This window comes from Peromyscus leucopus, chromosome 1 (assembly GCF_004664715.2).
Source record: "Peromyscus leucopus breed LL Stock chromosome 1, UCI_PerLeu_2.1, whole genome shotgun sequence".
Taxonomy (NCBI): Eukaryota; Metazoa; Chordata; class Mammalia; order Rodentia; family Cricetidae; genus Peromyscus; species Peromyscus leucopus.
In genome coordinates, this window is record NC_051063.1 from 118,682,068 (window position 1) to 118,698,667 (window position 16,600).

Consider the following 16,600-nt stretch of genomic DNA (forward strand, 5'->3'; position numbering starts at 1 on the left):
CTGTGAATGGAGGTCAGAGGACAACTTTTGGAGTCTGTTTTTTCCTTCTAGGGTCCCAGGGAGTCACAACAGGTGGCTAATCTAGACATGTGACCTTTATCTGTGCAGCCATCGATCCAGCCCAGCAAAAAAATAAAAAATAAAAAAATAATAAAGTTTAAAATAAAAAAAAGAAAGACTGACTTCAGCAATAATAGAATAATACCAAATTCAAATGCTAGACAAATAATAATTGATCTCCGAATTTTGAAAATGCTAATGCAGAATTCAAAAGGGTAATTAGACTGTTAAAGACAAGATCAGCACCCTTAGAGGAATAGATTTGAGATGCAATCAATATTGAATATCATAATCATGATGGTACTTGGACAGTAGAGGTAATTTCCAGAGGTTTGAAGAAAAATCAGAATATCAGGTCTCTCAATTGTGGTAAACAAGGTCACCTAAAAAGGGATTGTAAACTGAGCATTCCTAGAAACACTGTTTTTTCTAAAAGTGACCCAAATGCAATGGCCCTCTCTTCTTGAGAATACAGAAGGTGTGGCAAAGGACAAACAAATATAGATCAACAAGTGACAGTCAACATAATCTTTTACCATTGAGAGACACCTTGAAGGGCCACTTGCAGGTGCTCATGTCAAATTCAGAAATCTCATTTCTTGTCATCGTGGAGGAAACTACTTCCCAGACCAATTGAAGGACTAAATGCCTATTGTAACAAACCACACTGCTCTAGATGATAGAACAGTTTTAAAAGATAAAACAGAAATTTCAGGAGAAACCATAAATCAACACTGATAAAGATTAGTTTTGATCAAGACAGACCTCTTGATGAGAAGAGGTGTTAGTTCATCAAACAGAGTTCCTGTTAAATCTAAACTAACCTATAAAACTAACAAAATGCTTTTCATTTGATCAGATATGACTTGCTAAAAGGGAACCTCCCCAAAGTTAGGGTTGGGACAGAGTTTTGTTTTTGTCTTTTCAGAAGAATGAAGGCAGCCAGTTGGTGGTGGCTCACGCCTTTAATCCCAGCACTCGGGAGGCAGAGGCAGGTGGATCTCTGTGAGTTCGAGGCCCGCGTGGGCTACCAAGTGAGCTCCAGGAAAGGCGAAAGCCACACAGAGAAACCCTGTCTCGGAAAAAAAAAAAAAAAAAAGAAGGAGAAGAATGAAGGCATTCTGCTAAGGAATCGCAAGACCACTGGACAAATGAGACATGTGAAGAAAAAGGACAAATCATCCAGAAAAAAAAATGTCCCAAGAAAAAGAGTAAATTGGCCTGTTGATTTATAACATTTTCAACAGCATAAAATATTACATATCTTCCCAAATGTTTGTTTATGCTTTTCTCTATAGACATATAATGCAAATGATATTTTTGTAGTCCCAGTTCAATTAAAAATTAAAGCTGTTTGCCAGGTGTTTCGAGGCCAGCCTGGTCTACAGTGTGAGTTCTAGGAAAGGTGCAAAGCTACACAGAGAAACCCTGTCTCAGAAAAAAAAAATTAAAGCTGGCTTTGGAGTTGGAGTTCTGTAATTCCCTTTTTTTTTTTTTTTGTTGCGTCTTTCTGTGTTTTGGGTATCAGGGTTACTGTAGACAAATAAAAAGAGTTTTTGTAGCCAGGTGGTGGTGGTGGTGGCGGCGGCGGCAGCAGCGGCGGCGGCGGCGGTGTACGCCTTTTATCCCAACACTCAGGAGGCAGAGCCAGGCAGATCACTGTGAGTTCAAGACCAGCCTGGTCTCCAAAGCAAGTTCCAGGAAAGACAAAATGTTACACAGAGAAACCCTGTCTTGGAAAAAAAATTTTTTGCAACATCCCTTTTTTTTTCTATTGTGTGGAACAATTTGAGGAGAACTGATATTATCTCTTTTTTGAAATTCTGGTAGAATTCTGTGCTGAAACCATCCGGCCCTGTGTTTGTTTGTTTGTTTTCTTTTTTTTATTAGGAGACTTTTAATGACTGCATATATTTCCTTCGGGGTTATATGTCTATTTAAGTTATTTATATTGTCTTGATTTAATTTTGGCATGTGGTACCTATCCAGAAAATTGTTCATTTCTTTTAGATTTTCTAATTGTGTTGAGTACAAAATTTCAAAATATATCACCTGCCATCTGAATGCAAACAAGATCTGAGAGTATGACTAGGCATGAGAGAAAAGAAAGTACATTATGAAGTTTTGATAAGGGTCATAAGATGCTTCCATACAAGCAAATAGTCATATAGTACTTCCATTTTATTACTAACAGCTAAAGTTAGCATTTATTTTTCCCATATAGGACATATTTGTAAAGGAGAGTTGCCTTAGTTGTAATATCTGCGTCTATACCTATATCTACAAACATATATATATATATATATATATATATATATATATCCTGAAATATATTGTATATTTTATCATGTTTTTTATACCTGAAAAAGGTTCAAAGCGCTATCAAGAAATCCGTGTATTATTTAGAGAGAAGGATATGCAGGAGTGAGGAAAAAAGAATGCTTCTACTAAAATTTAAAACCCATGTGATAGAATGTAAAGTTGCAAGTATCACTTGTAAGATGTAAACTTAATAAGCATGTGCACCCCTTCTCTGGATCTCACTTATCAGAAGACTGACTTTTCATAGTCTCACTGAACACCCACTTTTTTTGTTCAGGCCATGTCCTGCTATAAGTTGCTTTATAGTGTATAACATGTTAACATCAGGCTATAAGTTTTCCTGGATTATTTCATTTTACAAACAAAACATGACTCCACTTTAAGTGAAACTTTAGAAGCACCTTGTTTCTCATCTAGACATACCACCTGCACAGTGCTACCCATAAAGCAGAGATTAATTAATAACTTTGTGCTATAGTAAGGATACTAACCCATGAAGTCATCCAAAAACTTTGCGATTATATAAATGTATCAGTGTATTAAAATCAACTTGCCCTCAAAATTAAACAAACACAAAAAAACCCAAGCTTGATAATTTATGGACTACAATAAACAGAATCAAGGTGTATGATATCTCTTGAAGAGGCACACACTTAACACTGGTGACAATAGCCACCACTGGACAATCTTATGTCTACCTGGTATGTATGAAAGCACTGACCAGGAGGAGAACTGCTATCTGCTCAGGCACTTCTGTTCAACTTGATCTTGACTGATGACACAGCATATTTCAAGTACTCATTGTCAGTCTGTCCATTCATTTGTCTATCTGAACTGGGTCCTGTGTTTGTCCTCAATCACTTTCTTTGTACTGCACATTGACTACATTTCAACTCAACCTGGCAGTCCATCTAAACATGACATCTCTACAGCCTGTTGCTTTACCTCCTTCCACTCCGCACTGCAGCCACATTTTGCATCTCTATCACTCTTCTGCCTATATCTACAGTGAGGCTTCTTTGACCCCCCTGAACTCTATTGTGGTCTCTATAATACTTCCATAACTATTCTGCAACACACACACACACACACACACACACACACACACACACACACACACACGGTCTCTGTATGATGTGTAATGTATAACCTTAGACAATGTCAGCAATTAAGACTAGAATAAAAGAATGTATGTTTCAGGGCCTGTATATGTTTTTAACAGGTCCTTTCTTTTAATATGATACCTTCAAGTTTATAGTTTTAATGAGATTTCTAAGTGTGTGCACAAGTAGGACTCTGATTCTTGTCCCTTTTCTTGGGCTCTTCTTCTTATGTTTCTATTTTCCAGTGCACATGTGATAGTTATTTTATATTATTATATTTTATTTTGATACTCTTTAATAGAATCTGTGTGTTGACTGACATCAAGAAAAGTTAGAATTAGTTTGCAAGTTGCATCCTATGAAATTGTTACAGTATGTGAATATGTTATTCAATAATCTCTGATATTGTGGAAAGAAAAATAAAGAAAAGTAAGTACATTGAAATCTAAACCGATACTAGGAAATTTTGGTATCTATCATTCTAAGCAAGATATAGGATTAAGAACTCAAGTATAGATGTGGTGGATTAAATGAAAATGGTCTGCATATGCTCATACGGAGTGCCACTGTTAGGAGTTGTAATGGTGCCACTATTATGAATTTGTTGGAGGAAGTGTGCCCCATGAGGTAGGCCTTGTGATTTCAGTTCAAGTCAGGACTAAAGACACACTCACTCTTCCTGCTACCTGCCTGCTAGTCCAGACGTAGAACTCTCAGCCAAGTCTCTAGCACCATGTCTGCCTTCATGCCACCATGCCTGCCACCATGAAGACAGTGGACTAACCTCTGAACTATAAGCCAACCTCAATTAAATGTTTTCCTCATAAGAGTTGTTGTAATGGTGTATCTTCACAGTCCATTTCCCATTTATAGCCCTCAAGATTTGGGTCATCCTTAAACTTCATCATTTAATAGAATTGGGTTATGAACTGTTGTATGGGTATAGCCAAAATTTTGTCAAGATATCAAAAATATGTCTTTAATGTATAATTTAAAGTATATTTGGTATTTTAGGACTGTTATTAGCTTCCTTCAAAGAACATTGTAACAGGAATGACTATTCATGAATCCCTAGTTATGAGAATCTCCATTTGGGAGATGTCAGTTTGTGAGGCATTGTTGAGCAGTGTGTGTCTGTATTAGATATTTTAGGGAAAAACCTATGGGTCTGCTTCTGGAACTTGACACATTAGAAGAAATTAGCTTAAGAATGTGATGGGTTTGGAAGTCTCAAAAATCTTAGGTGGTCTTGAAGCTTAGACGTGATATCTTACCCAGAAAGGTAGTAGGTTGAAAGGTTGGAACACAAAGGAATATGAGAAATGTTAATATCTATAATATAAGAAAGAGGCTGTATAAATAATTTGGCCAGTTGAGGCTTGATATCAACGCATGTGGAGATGACTGATGACCAAATATTTGAACGAAAAAAGTACTTAGCAATGATAAACAGTTGTCATATTTTATATATTATATATATCATATTATATATTATAACATAATGTATATATATATATATATATATATATAATTTCACATATCAGCAAAGGATTCCCCCATACTCCCTCCTCCCACCTCCCAGCTCTCCTCCCCCCAAATCCACCCCCTACATTCCCATCTCCTTCAAGGCAAGGTCTCCCCTGGGGAGTCAGCCCAACCTGGTAGACTCAGGCAAGGCAGGTTCAGCCCCCTCCTCCCTACATCAAGGCTGAGCAAAGTGTCCCAGCATAGACCCCAGGCTCCAAAAAGCTAGCCCATGCACCAAGGACAGGTCCTGGATCCACTTCCTAGGGACCTCTCAAACAGTTCAAGGCCCTCTGGATAAGTGAGACAGTTGATTAGCTGTCATATGATTGAACTGTCATATTCTTATTAAATAAAGCTTTGCTTCCTTTTTCATTTCAGTTTATTTGGGTAACACAGAGATGGAGAATACAGAAGCCTGTGTATCCTAGAACACAATTAATATTCAGAGGGATAAAAACTGATACCTTCAGCAAGGTGGTGGTAGAACACACATTTAATCTCAGCACTCGGGAGGCAGAGACAGGTGGATCTCTGTGAGTTTGAGGCCAGTCTGGGCTACAGAGTGCATTCCAGGAAAGGCTGCAAAGCTACACAGAGAAACCCCGTCTCAAAAAAAAAAAAAACAAAAAACCCAAAACAACAACAAAAACCTGATACCTTCCATTTCTTCCCATATTCTATGAACAGAATTTGAGATTTGTAATTTACAGGTTTGAACTTCACCTGGTTTTCCAGGCTTTGTTGTTGCTCTAACCTGATCAAATGGATACATTCTTTGTTCTATTTGATCCCCTCTTTACATATTGGACTTACTCCCAGAAGAATTTATTCACTAGATTGTTGTTGATGGTGATGAAGGTGATTATGATGCTGTGGTCATCTTTCATGAGATATTTTGATTTTGGTCAATGATAGTAGGAAAAGCCATTCATCTCGAGACAGATAATTTCTCTCAGAATAAGGAGGTGTCCTCAACAAGATCTGGCATTTCTTGAGATTGGCAGAGAATACACAATTGCTATAGCCATGGTTTGAGTTTTCCATGGACTAAGATTATTCTCAGGCTTTCCCCTCCAAGTTCTCAGCATTGCATGATACTTTATAAAGAATTTGAAGTTTGTGTCTAGTGATGTGAAGTAAAAATGTAGAGTCCCTTGTTTGCTGTTTGAAATGAAATGCTTGTCTATTATCTCAAGAGATCTGACCTATAAAGTGTACATCCAGAATGTCTTGGTGTTCCCAACTACCAGGGTACATGGTTTCTCTTTGCCTAGATTAAAAGGCAAAATGATTCTTGAAAATCCTTGTTATTTCCCACAAACTGTTCTAGTCAATGATTTTCATGATACAAGTCTTCAGTCTCTGAAATGGATAGTTCATCAAATACTCCCAGATGATTTTTATCCCATCATTAATTTGTCATGATTTGATAGGACCAGAGGATTAATTTGTGCCATCCAGTGTAGAATCTGGCCATTATGGAGGTCAGTTAGGAGTGTGGACCATCTTGATCCAAGTGTATAGTATAGTACAAATAGAAAATATCTACTGGTACACAGCAGGTAGGTAAATAGTATGTATGCATTGCCAGGTTCAATTTCTTAATATAGATGGAAGGATGAGACTTAAGATCCCATACTATACATACATTTGGAAATGATAAAATATATAAGTGGTGACAACTACGTTGATTGTACCAAAATGCCTATTTGCTAACTGAACTTCATATTCCAGAATTATGGCACAAAACCAACATAAGGCAAGTGTCAGCCAGTCAAAACATTCCATTAAAAAAGACATTCTTTCATCTTGCAAAATCAAACTTAGTTTTCATTCTTTGCTTGAATCTATTCAGATGGTCAGGCTAGACTTCATCTGAAAATGAAAATTCACAAACCCAAATTGGTCCCAGATTAGCTTGTTAAGTAAGGTGGAGACTCACTACTTCTGAGACTGTCAGTAATTTGTTGAGTATATATGTATCAGATAAGGAGATCTCACTGGAAATGCAGAAACCGAAGGAGTCGTATGTTGTGTTTATTGTTACTCATGAGATTTGTTGAATTCTGAAGAGCTACTGTACCAGGAAGTTTGTCATGAAAGTCCTTCCAAGAAATGAATACATAAAGAAGAAAAGAAGAAAAGCAGTATCAATAGACATGATGATACGGAAGACAACTATTTTGTTGGGTTCCATTCTAGAAAAAGAATTACAGGCAACTAATAATGCTAGGAGAGGAGGAAGTAGCCTCTTCTATGGACAAGACCACTTAATGATATTTCAAGACTGAGTTGTCAATCTTGAAACCATATACACACGAACAACACCAATGGTTTCAGAAAATTCCATTTATGTACTTGGGTATATACAAATTTATTTTTGGTGTGTGTGTGTGTGTGTGTGTGTGTGTGTGTGTGTATGTCTGTGTGTGTGTGTGTTTGCCACAGAAGGGTTCAGGGAAAGATAACTGGGAGTGCCTGCATAGAATAAAAGGAGGCCAAAATGGGAAAGGATATGATTTAGTTTCAACTAAAAACAGCATAGTCTAGAAGTTATGAAAACACGAATGTACATTCAAATGAAAGAATAACAAGTATACAAGAAAGTAAAGATAATTTTTCAAAGAGGTAATAAACAGAAATCCCAAAATTTTTCTTTAAAAGCAACAGTCTACATTATTGACAATATTAGCATTGCAGAGAACACTAACCACATTGGTTTAACTGTGTAACTCAGTTTTAAAACTAAAGACAACAAGCATACATCTCCATCAAAGATTGGCAAGGAAAGAGACAAATTAATCTTAAGGTTTTTATGAGAGACAGAGAAAATTGTAAGTAATAAAGTAATAAACATAACATAAATACATTATTCAGATATTAGAAAGATGTCAAATCATAGATGATTCTGTCAGTTGGGTACTGTCTGAACAGCCTCAGACTCTGTTAAATTACATAAGTTGCAATAGTGATAAGCAATGGAGAAATGCAGAAGAGGAGGACAAACAAAACACTCAAATGATGTAAGATAATACTTAATGAGATTGTCAAGCTCTATAGAAATATATTAAACAGTTATACCCTCTTAAGTATATTAAATAAAAATACAGCCATGAAAAGTTAAGCTATTACAGAATCAATAATGTTGAGCTAACCAGAGACAAACTATGGTAGTTTGAATCAGAATGTCATACTAGATTGTTTGGTTTCTTGTTTCTTAGACTGCTTAGGAAGAACTAGGAGATGTGGCTGTTTTGGAGGAGGTGTGTCATTGAAAGTGGGCACTGAGTTTTCAAAAGCTCAGGCCAAGCCAAGATTTGTTCTCTTTGCCTCCACCTTGTGGACCATATGTAGGATTTCAACTATTACTCCATAGTGATATTTTCCTGCCTATAGCCATACTCCCCAACATGATAATCACAGACTAAACCTCTGAAAGCCAAATCAAGCTTCCAGTTAAATGATTTATTTCATGGGGTTCCTTGGTCATGGAGACTCTTCACAGCGGTAGAGCAGTAACTAACACACCAACAAGCATAAACCCAGGGTCAATACTATAAGGTCCAGTTTAGTGATTATGATAACATGCTCCAATATCAATCCAAGTTCCGATGAGAAGAGGACTCATCACTTGCAGAAACAGACCCTGATCATTCAATATTGTACAGCCTCAAGTGTTAAACATAGAAGAGTCGTGCACAAAATGGAGGAGGAAGAGTAAGAATCATGATATTTGCAATCTCTCTGACTTCATCAATTTTTACAGAACTTTTGACAATGATATATACATTTGACTTCCTATTCTTCACAGCCATAACTAAATTGTGAACTTATCCAGTGGTGTTTCTTTGAAAAAAAAAAGATAATATTTTCAGTAACAGTTGCAATTCATTTACTCCCATGTATGTTAAGTATATTTCAAAAGCAAAGAATGAGCATTTATTTGAAGTGCTTTATGGTATATGAATTGACAGCACAGCAAGACTCTCACCATATTCACAAATGTAGTGAATGTATGAAAGTTCACAATGACAGAATTCTAGATAGTAAAATCCACAAAAAATAATAAAAATCCTTATATACTCCCATAGATATTACATGTTCATCCACTACAGATATAAGCTTGTGTCTCCACAGGACTGGATCAAGGAAACAAGCATTCAATAGAAAACTCACAGTGAGTGAGATTTAACACTGTCATGTTTGGAGCCTAGTCTCTAATGATCATTGTGATCTTTTTCAGATTGACAACAAAGAATGTTCACTTGATTTTCATTTTGCCATTGAATAAATCAATAGGAATTCTAATGTTTTACCCAATATTAAAGTAGAGTGCATCTTGGTGATTGATCAGAGGAAAACTGGTTTATTCTAAAATAAAATTGAATATTTTGCTAACTCTTAAAAGTAGAAGACAGAGGAGATATTTAATTGTACTTACAGGACAAATGTGGTTACCATTGACCATTCTTGGACCACAACTATAAATCTCAAGAACTACATAGGTAAAGTGGAGTAGTTTTGTTTTTATGAAATATTGTGTTATCCATGCTGAATTTCTAAGTGTCATGACAGGTTGAAAGGCAGAGACTGAATTTATGTCTGTCTTGACCCACAGTGTTCAAAAAATAAACACTAAGAATCTCTCTATTACACATACCAGAAATTTAATGTAAAAGAGCACAGAGATGGTAGGAATATAAAATATTTTACTGGAAGGATTAGTATATGACTATTTTTTTAAGTGGAAGAAATTAGAAATGACTTTAACATAAAAAAAAATCATACTAACACTCCCAGGTTTCTTAACAAAATTTGGTCTTAGACTAAGCATTGTGCATCCCATCTTCTTCAAGGATTTTGTCTGTTTGTTGTTTATTGCCCTACAGCTATATTATGGATCCTGTCTACCCCTCCTGAATAGCCATGAGCATTTTCCTTATCTGTACCAGCTGTCTATCAGTGATATATCTTTAGCCATGGCCATGGTGTTTCAGATGGTTTATTACAGCTGGAATTGGGTAGGAGCAATTTTCTGATTCACTTTCTTTGATAGATTTTCTTTCTGGATTTTTTGTTTTTCTCATATTGTTTTATAGACAAACACATATATACATATGCATATACATACATGCACATAGGTTTCACAATACAATCATAATATATACCACAAAATACAATTAAATTGTACTTTATAATTTATGCCTGCATGTAATAGATTTTCTAGTACACAGTGTTCTAAGTCCCTATAAATATTGCTTAGTAGGGAAAATTTTTTATTACAAGAACATGTTTAATTTTTCTCAGACTCCACTCTCAATATGCAGTGCAGCATGAACTTCAGGGTTTGGAAAATCACCTCAGGATGAAAGACACGTTTTCTGTTTTGATTGTACTTCCTGCCCCCCAAAATGAAATTTCCAACATGACAAGTAAGTACATGCCTACAAAAAAATTCACTGATTTAACTGATTTCTCCCATTGTTATATCATAAAGATGTCTTTATTAGAAATAAAATGCTAAATCTCTTCATGAAATGAAAGAATCAATGATACTTTCTTTAAAGAAAATATAATTCCCTTTAGAACATTCAGCAATATCTTATAAAATTTAGGAAAGCTGTCAACTACTGTATCCTAATAAAATTCATACATAAACAAAAATATGGGCTAGAGAGATGGCTCAGTGGTTAAGAGCACTGGCTGCTCCTCCAGAGTACCCAGGTTCAATTTGTAGCACACACATGGCAACTCACAACTGTCTATAATTCAAGTTGCAGTGGATCTGACTCCCTCATGAAGATATGCAGGTCAAACACTAATACATATAAAAAATAAAAATACATTTAAAAAAGATTTGTTAAATATAAAAATAAAGTGATAATTTTGACATATATATATAAGGTGTGATTGGTTCATGCCCCCTCAGCTGTCCTAACATTATTAGAGTAGACATGTAAGAAGGAAATGGAGTAGGTGATGATTTTATGTCCAAAAAGCCACAGGAGTACATGGACATTTGTGTCTTGGCTGTGGATTATAGACATATAGTACTCTACATGGACAGACTGGTTAATGGTACATTACATAGAATAGAGAACCAAGACAGAGCTGAAAATAATCAATGTTCTTCTATGTAATTATAATTTCCAATATATTGTCTTGTAGCAATCAAAATATTCTATTAGTATGCATTATTGTTTTTTGATCATTGCTGAAGCTGTCCTGAATATACCAGATAATATAAAAAAAAACATTGTTAAAGCATGTAGAAAGTATAAGACTTGAATGTGAGGAATGTGGATATGGGTGTAGAGTTCAGATACAGAAAGTTTTCATTGAAATTCTAAATATTTATGATTATGAAACACATTGAATATTGTAAGTAGATATCCTATTTTGAAGGAGTACTGTATAGAACAATATCAATAAATATTGAGGATATTTAGCTGATACAATGATAGGACTTTTAAATGCAAATTAAGAGTTTGCTTCTAATGTCTTTTGTAGAATGTGATTTTTTTTCATTTATTGAATTATTTTTTAAATTTTTTTATTTTAAAATTTAATTTAATTTTACATATCAGCCATGGTTTCCCATGCCCTCCCTCCTCCTGTCCCCTCTGTCTCCCCCCCCCAGCCCACCCCCCATTCCCATCTCCTCCAGGGAAAGGACTCCCCCGGGGATTCAGCTCAGCCTGGTAGATTCAGTCCAGGCAGGTCTAGTACCCTCTTCCCAGGCTGAGCAAAGTGTCCCTGCATAGGCCCCAGGCTCCAAAGAGCCAGCTAAGGATAGGTCCTGGTCCAACCGCCTGAGGGCCTCCCAAACAGTTCAAGCTAATCAACTGTCTCACTTATCTAGAGGGCCTGATCCAGTTGGGGGCTCCTCAGCTATTGGTTCATAGTTCATGTGTTTCCATTAGTTTGGCTATTTGTCCCTGTGCTTTTTCAAATTATGATCTCAACAATTCTCGCTCATACAATCCCTCCTCTCTCTCGCCAACTGGACTCCTGGAGCTCCACCTGGGGCCTGGCTGTGGATCTCTGCATCTGCCTCCATCAGTCATTAGTTGAGATTTCTAGCACGACAGTTAGGGTGTTTGGCCATCCTATACCAAAGTAGGTCAGTTCGTGCTTTCTCTCGACCATTGCCAGTAGTTTATTGTGGAAATGTCTTTGTGGATTTCTGGGGACCATTCTAGCACTTTGCTTCTTCTTATTCCCATGGGGTCTTCATTTATCATGGTCTCTTTTCCCTTGTTCTCCCTTTCTGTTCTTGATCCAGCTGGTATCTTCTGCTCCCCTAAGCTCTCTTTCCCTCAACCTTTGCCCTTCATTATCCCCCGCCCCCAGCTCCAGTTTGCTCATGTAGATTTCATCCATTTATCTGTCATTGGGTGATCCCTGTGTGTTTCTTAGGGTCCTCTTTTCTAGGTAGCCTCCCTGGAGTTGTGAGTAGCAATCTAGTCATCCTTTGTTTTACATCTAGTATCGACCTATGAGTGAGTACATACCATGTTTGTCTTTCTGAGGTCCCATTTATTAATTGTTTGCCCTCTTTGTATCCTGTTCAGGGAGTTGCCCCTATTCCAATGTGTTCAAGGCCATTTCTCAATTTCTCTTCTCTCATGTCCAGTGTATCTGGATTTATATTGAGGTCTTTGATCCATTTCAAATTGAGTTTTGTGCAGAGTAATAGATATGGATCTATTTGCATTCTTCTACTTGTCAATATCCAGTTATACCAGCACCATTTGTTGAAGATGCTTTCTATTTTCAATTGTATAATTCTATCTTCCTTGTCAAAAATCAGGTGTCCAGATTTACATCTGGGTCTTTGACTCAATTTCATTGATACACCTTTATGTTTTTGTACCAATACCATGTGGGTTTTTTTAATATTATAGCTTTGTAGAAGAGCTTGCAATCAGCTTTTGTGACACCTGATTTTTCACCAAATACACCTTCATTGGTGTTAGGAGTGTGACTTTGTACAGCTGTTTTGGGAATCAATATGATAGTTTCTCAGAAAATTAGAATATGATCTACCTCAACACTCAGGTATACCACTGTTGGGCATGTATGAAAAGGATGCCTAATCATATGACTAGGATACTTTCTCAATTATATTAATAGCAGTTTTGTTCTTGATAACCAGAACCTGGAAACAACCTAGATGTTCCTCAACCAAAGAATGGATTTAAAAATTGTGGCACATTTAGAAAATGGAGCATTACTCAGCTGTTAAAAAGAATGATATCATGAAGATTACAGGCAAATGGCTTGAACTAGAAAAAATCATCCTGAGTGAGGTAACCCAGACACAGAAAGACAGATATCATATATACTCACTCATAAGAGGATATTCAATGAAAAATAAAGAATAACAGTGTTATAATCCACCGACTCAGAGAGGTTAGGTAACAAGGAGGACTCAAGGGGGGATGCTGGGATCTCCCTGGGAAAGTGAAATATAAGAGATTTCTGTGGGTAGACTGGGGTCAGGTGGGTAAGGGAACATGAGGGATCAAGTGAGGCAGGTTGGGGGAGAGTACTAAAAGAGGTGACTGGAAGTAGGGCATTAATTTTCAGGTATAAACCTGGAACAAGGGAAACTCCCAGGAATCTATAAGGATTGCCCAAGCTAAGATGCCTAGCAAAAGTTCCTGCATAGACTGAATTGGACATCTCCTGTGACCAGGCAAGGTTTCCAGTGGAGAAAATTTGACACCATCCCAGCCTCATAACTTTTGACCTGCAGTCTGTACTGTCTATGGGATTTGCTGGGATAAGGGTGGTGGAGAGATTGTGGGAGTGGCCAACCAATGACTGGTCCAGGCTGAGACCCAATCCACAAGAGTGAGTCCACATCTGACATTGTCTGGAGCACCAGACCCAGAGGCTGGATGGCCCAAAGATCTAAAAATAGAACTAAACATGATTGGAGAAAAAAAAGTCAATTTAATGATGCCCATTGATATTTTGCTATACCCATAGATTGGAGCTTAGTCCAATTGTCATCAGAGAGGCTTCATCCATAAACTGAGGGAATGAGATGAAGAGACCCACATCCAAGCATTAGGTAGAGCTTGGGGAATCCTGATGAAGAGAGAGAGGAAAGATTATAAGATCCAGAGGGGTCAAGGACATCACAAGAAAACCAACAGGATCAACTAAGGTGGGCTCACAGGAGTTCATAGAGATGGAACCAGGGAGCTACATGGAACTGACTTAGCCCTTTGCATATAGAGCTTTGCAGTTGTATAGCTTTGTTGTGTTATGGGAGTCCCAACAGTGGGTGCAGGTCTTGTCTCTGACTATTCTGGCTTTGTGTCCCTATTCCTCATACTGGGTTGTGTTGCCCAGTGTTAATACAAGGCAAGATTAATATCGTTGGGCAGTGGTGGCACATGCCTTTAACCCTAGCACTTGGGAGGCAGAGCCAGGAAGATTGCTATGAATTTGAGGCCAGTCTCTGTGAAATCCAGGACAGGCAACAAAATTACACAGAAAAACCCTGTCTTGAAAAAACAAAATAACAATAATAATGAATAATAATAATAAAATAAAAATTAATATCCTCCAATGAAATGTCAGTGGGTATTTCAACCACACTTCAAGGTAAGCCCTCTATGTTCATGAGTAGTTTGCCACCACAAAATTAAATTCATATTTTGTTTTGTAGATTCTTATTTCATTTTGGTATTTCTTTCTGTCACATTCTTTTGTTTCTTTGCCTTGAATTTCATATTTGGTTTTGCAGTTTTATTTTTTAATTTCAGTTTTGTTTTTAATATTTTGGAAAAATATAAAGGGAAGGTTAGATGGATAGGGGCATGAGGGGCCTATGAGGTGTTGGATGATATGGAACCTTATTAATTACATTTTAAATTTTTTATTACTTGAAACAATGATTTAAATTTACATATATTTTGATCATATTCTCCTCCTCCAAGTCCTTCCTCTCTTTGTATCCCTCTCATTTAACTTTAAGTTCTTTCTAAAAAAACAAATGCCCAATATAATAACAAATTCCTTTAAAACCTATAAAACAAATTGAAAACACCTACAAAGAAAAAGACAAAAAAATAAGCAAACAAACAAAAATCATCAAACTGTAACCAAATAAAAGTTTACAAATAAAAAACAAAAACAAAAACAAAAACCCTTGTGGTCCACTATATGATAGTCAACTACTCCTGAACAGAAAAATGTCTGTCCTCTTGAGCTTGATATCCCCAGGACCACTCTATTGGATAAAACTGAGTTTCCCTGTGCGAGTAGGTATAAGTGACATTTTAGGTGTTAACCTTAACCTTAGTGGCTATGTTCTATTCATTTATTTATTAATTAATTCACTCATTCCCTTTAATAAAATAAAATATAAGTTAAAACAAAACTACCATATTGATGTTGGACAATATAAATCAAGAGAAGGAAAAAAGCCCAAGAGAAAGCACAAGAATCAGAGACCCACTCATTCACTCACTCAGTATTCACACAAAGACACTAAACTAGGAGCCATAATACAGAGATGTCCTGGTCCTGATCTATGCAGGTCCTGTGAGTGTTATCTCAGTCTCTGAGTTCATATGAGCTTTGGACATGTTGAATTAGAGGGCCCTGCTTTCCTGTCTTTCAGCCACTCTGGCTTTTACACTCCTTTCCCCTCTATTCAGCGATGTTCTCTGAGCTCTGAAGTGAAAGATACATTTAGTGCTTGTTTTTTCAAGATCTGTCACCTTTTGTGTAGTGTGTGACTGTGGATCTCTATATTTATTCCCATCTGCTACAGCCAAAGCTTGTCTGATGACAGTTGAAGAAGGTGCTGATTTTTAAATAGAGCAGAATATCATTAGGAGTCATCTTAACACTATTTTTTCATAAATCTGTATTACTTAATTTTATCCCATGTCTCTGGATTATACAGTCTCAGGCTCTTGAGCACACAAGCAGTGAAGGTTATAAGTTCTATCTTATGAGGTGTACCTTAAGTCAAATCAGTTATAGGTTGCTTACCCACACTAGCTCTTTTCAACCAATGCCTCAGCATATCTTTCAGGCAGTACAGCACTGTATGTATACGGTTTGTAGCTGGCTTGGTAATTGCACTTTGCTTTTGAGAACTTGCAGAGTAGTTCCCATACCAAATACAGTGGAACATGGGAGAAATGACTTTTTAAGAACTGGCTTGATGTTTCCATCTTCGATGAGTTCTGTAGGTGTCCCCTTCAGCAACAGAACCTTCCTGTAATTGTGTGGAGAGCAACCTATACTCTTAGCAATATCCTGTTTTTTTTCTGGATCTGTGTGGGTCGCCTTTGGCCAGCAACTCAGTTAGATGTAACTCAATCTGGGTACCAAAAGCTTCATTTGCCGAAAAAAAGATGAGAAACTGGGACTCTGTGTACACCAATATTAAGAATTTTATTAAAATGCCTTCATGTACATATATATTTGAGGAAGTTTCAATTGTAATAGGGTTCTACCCTACCCCTCAAATGGCCCTTGATTTTAGATATTTCTCTCCATATTCTCTCCCATGACCTCCTCTCCCCACTTGATACTCCCATTCTAGCCCTCAACCC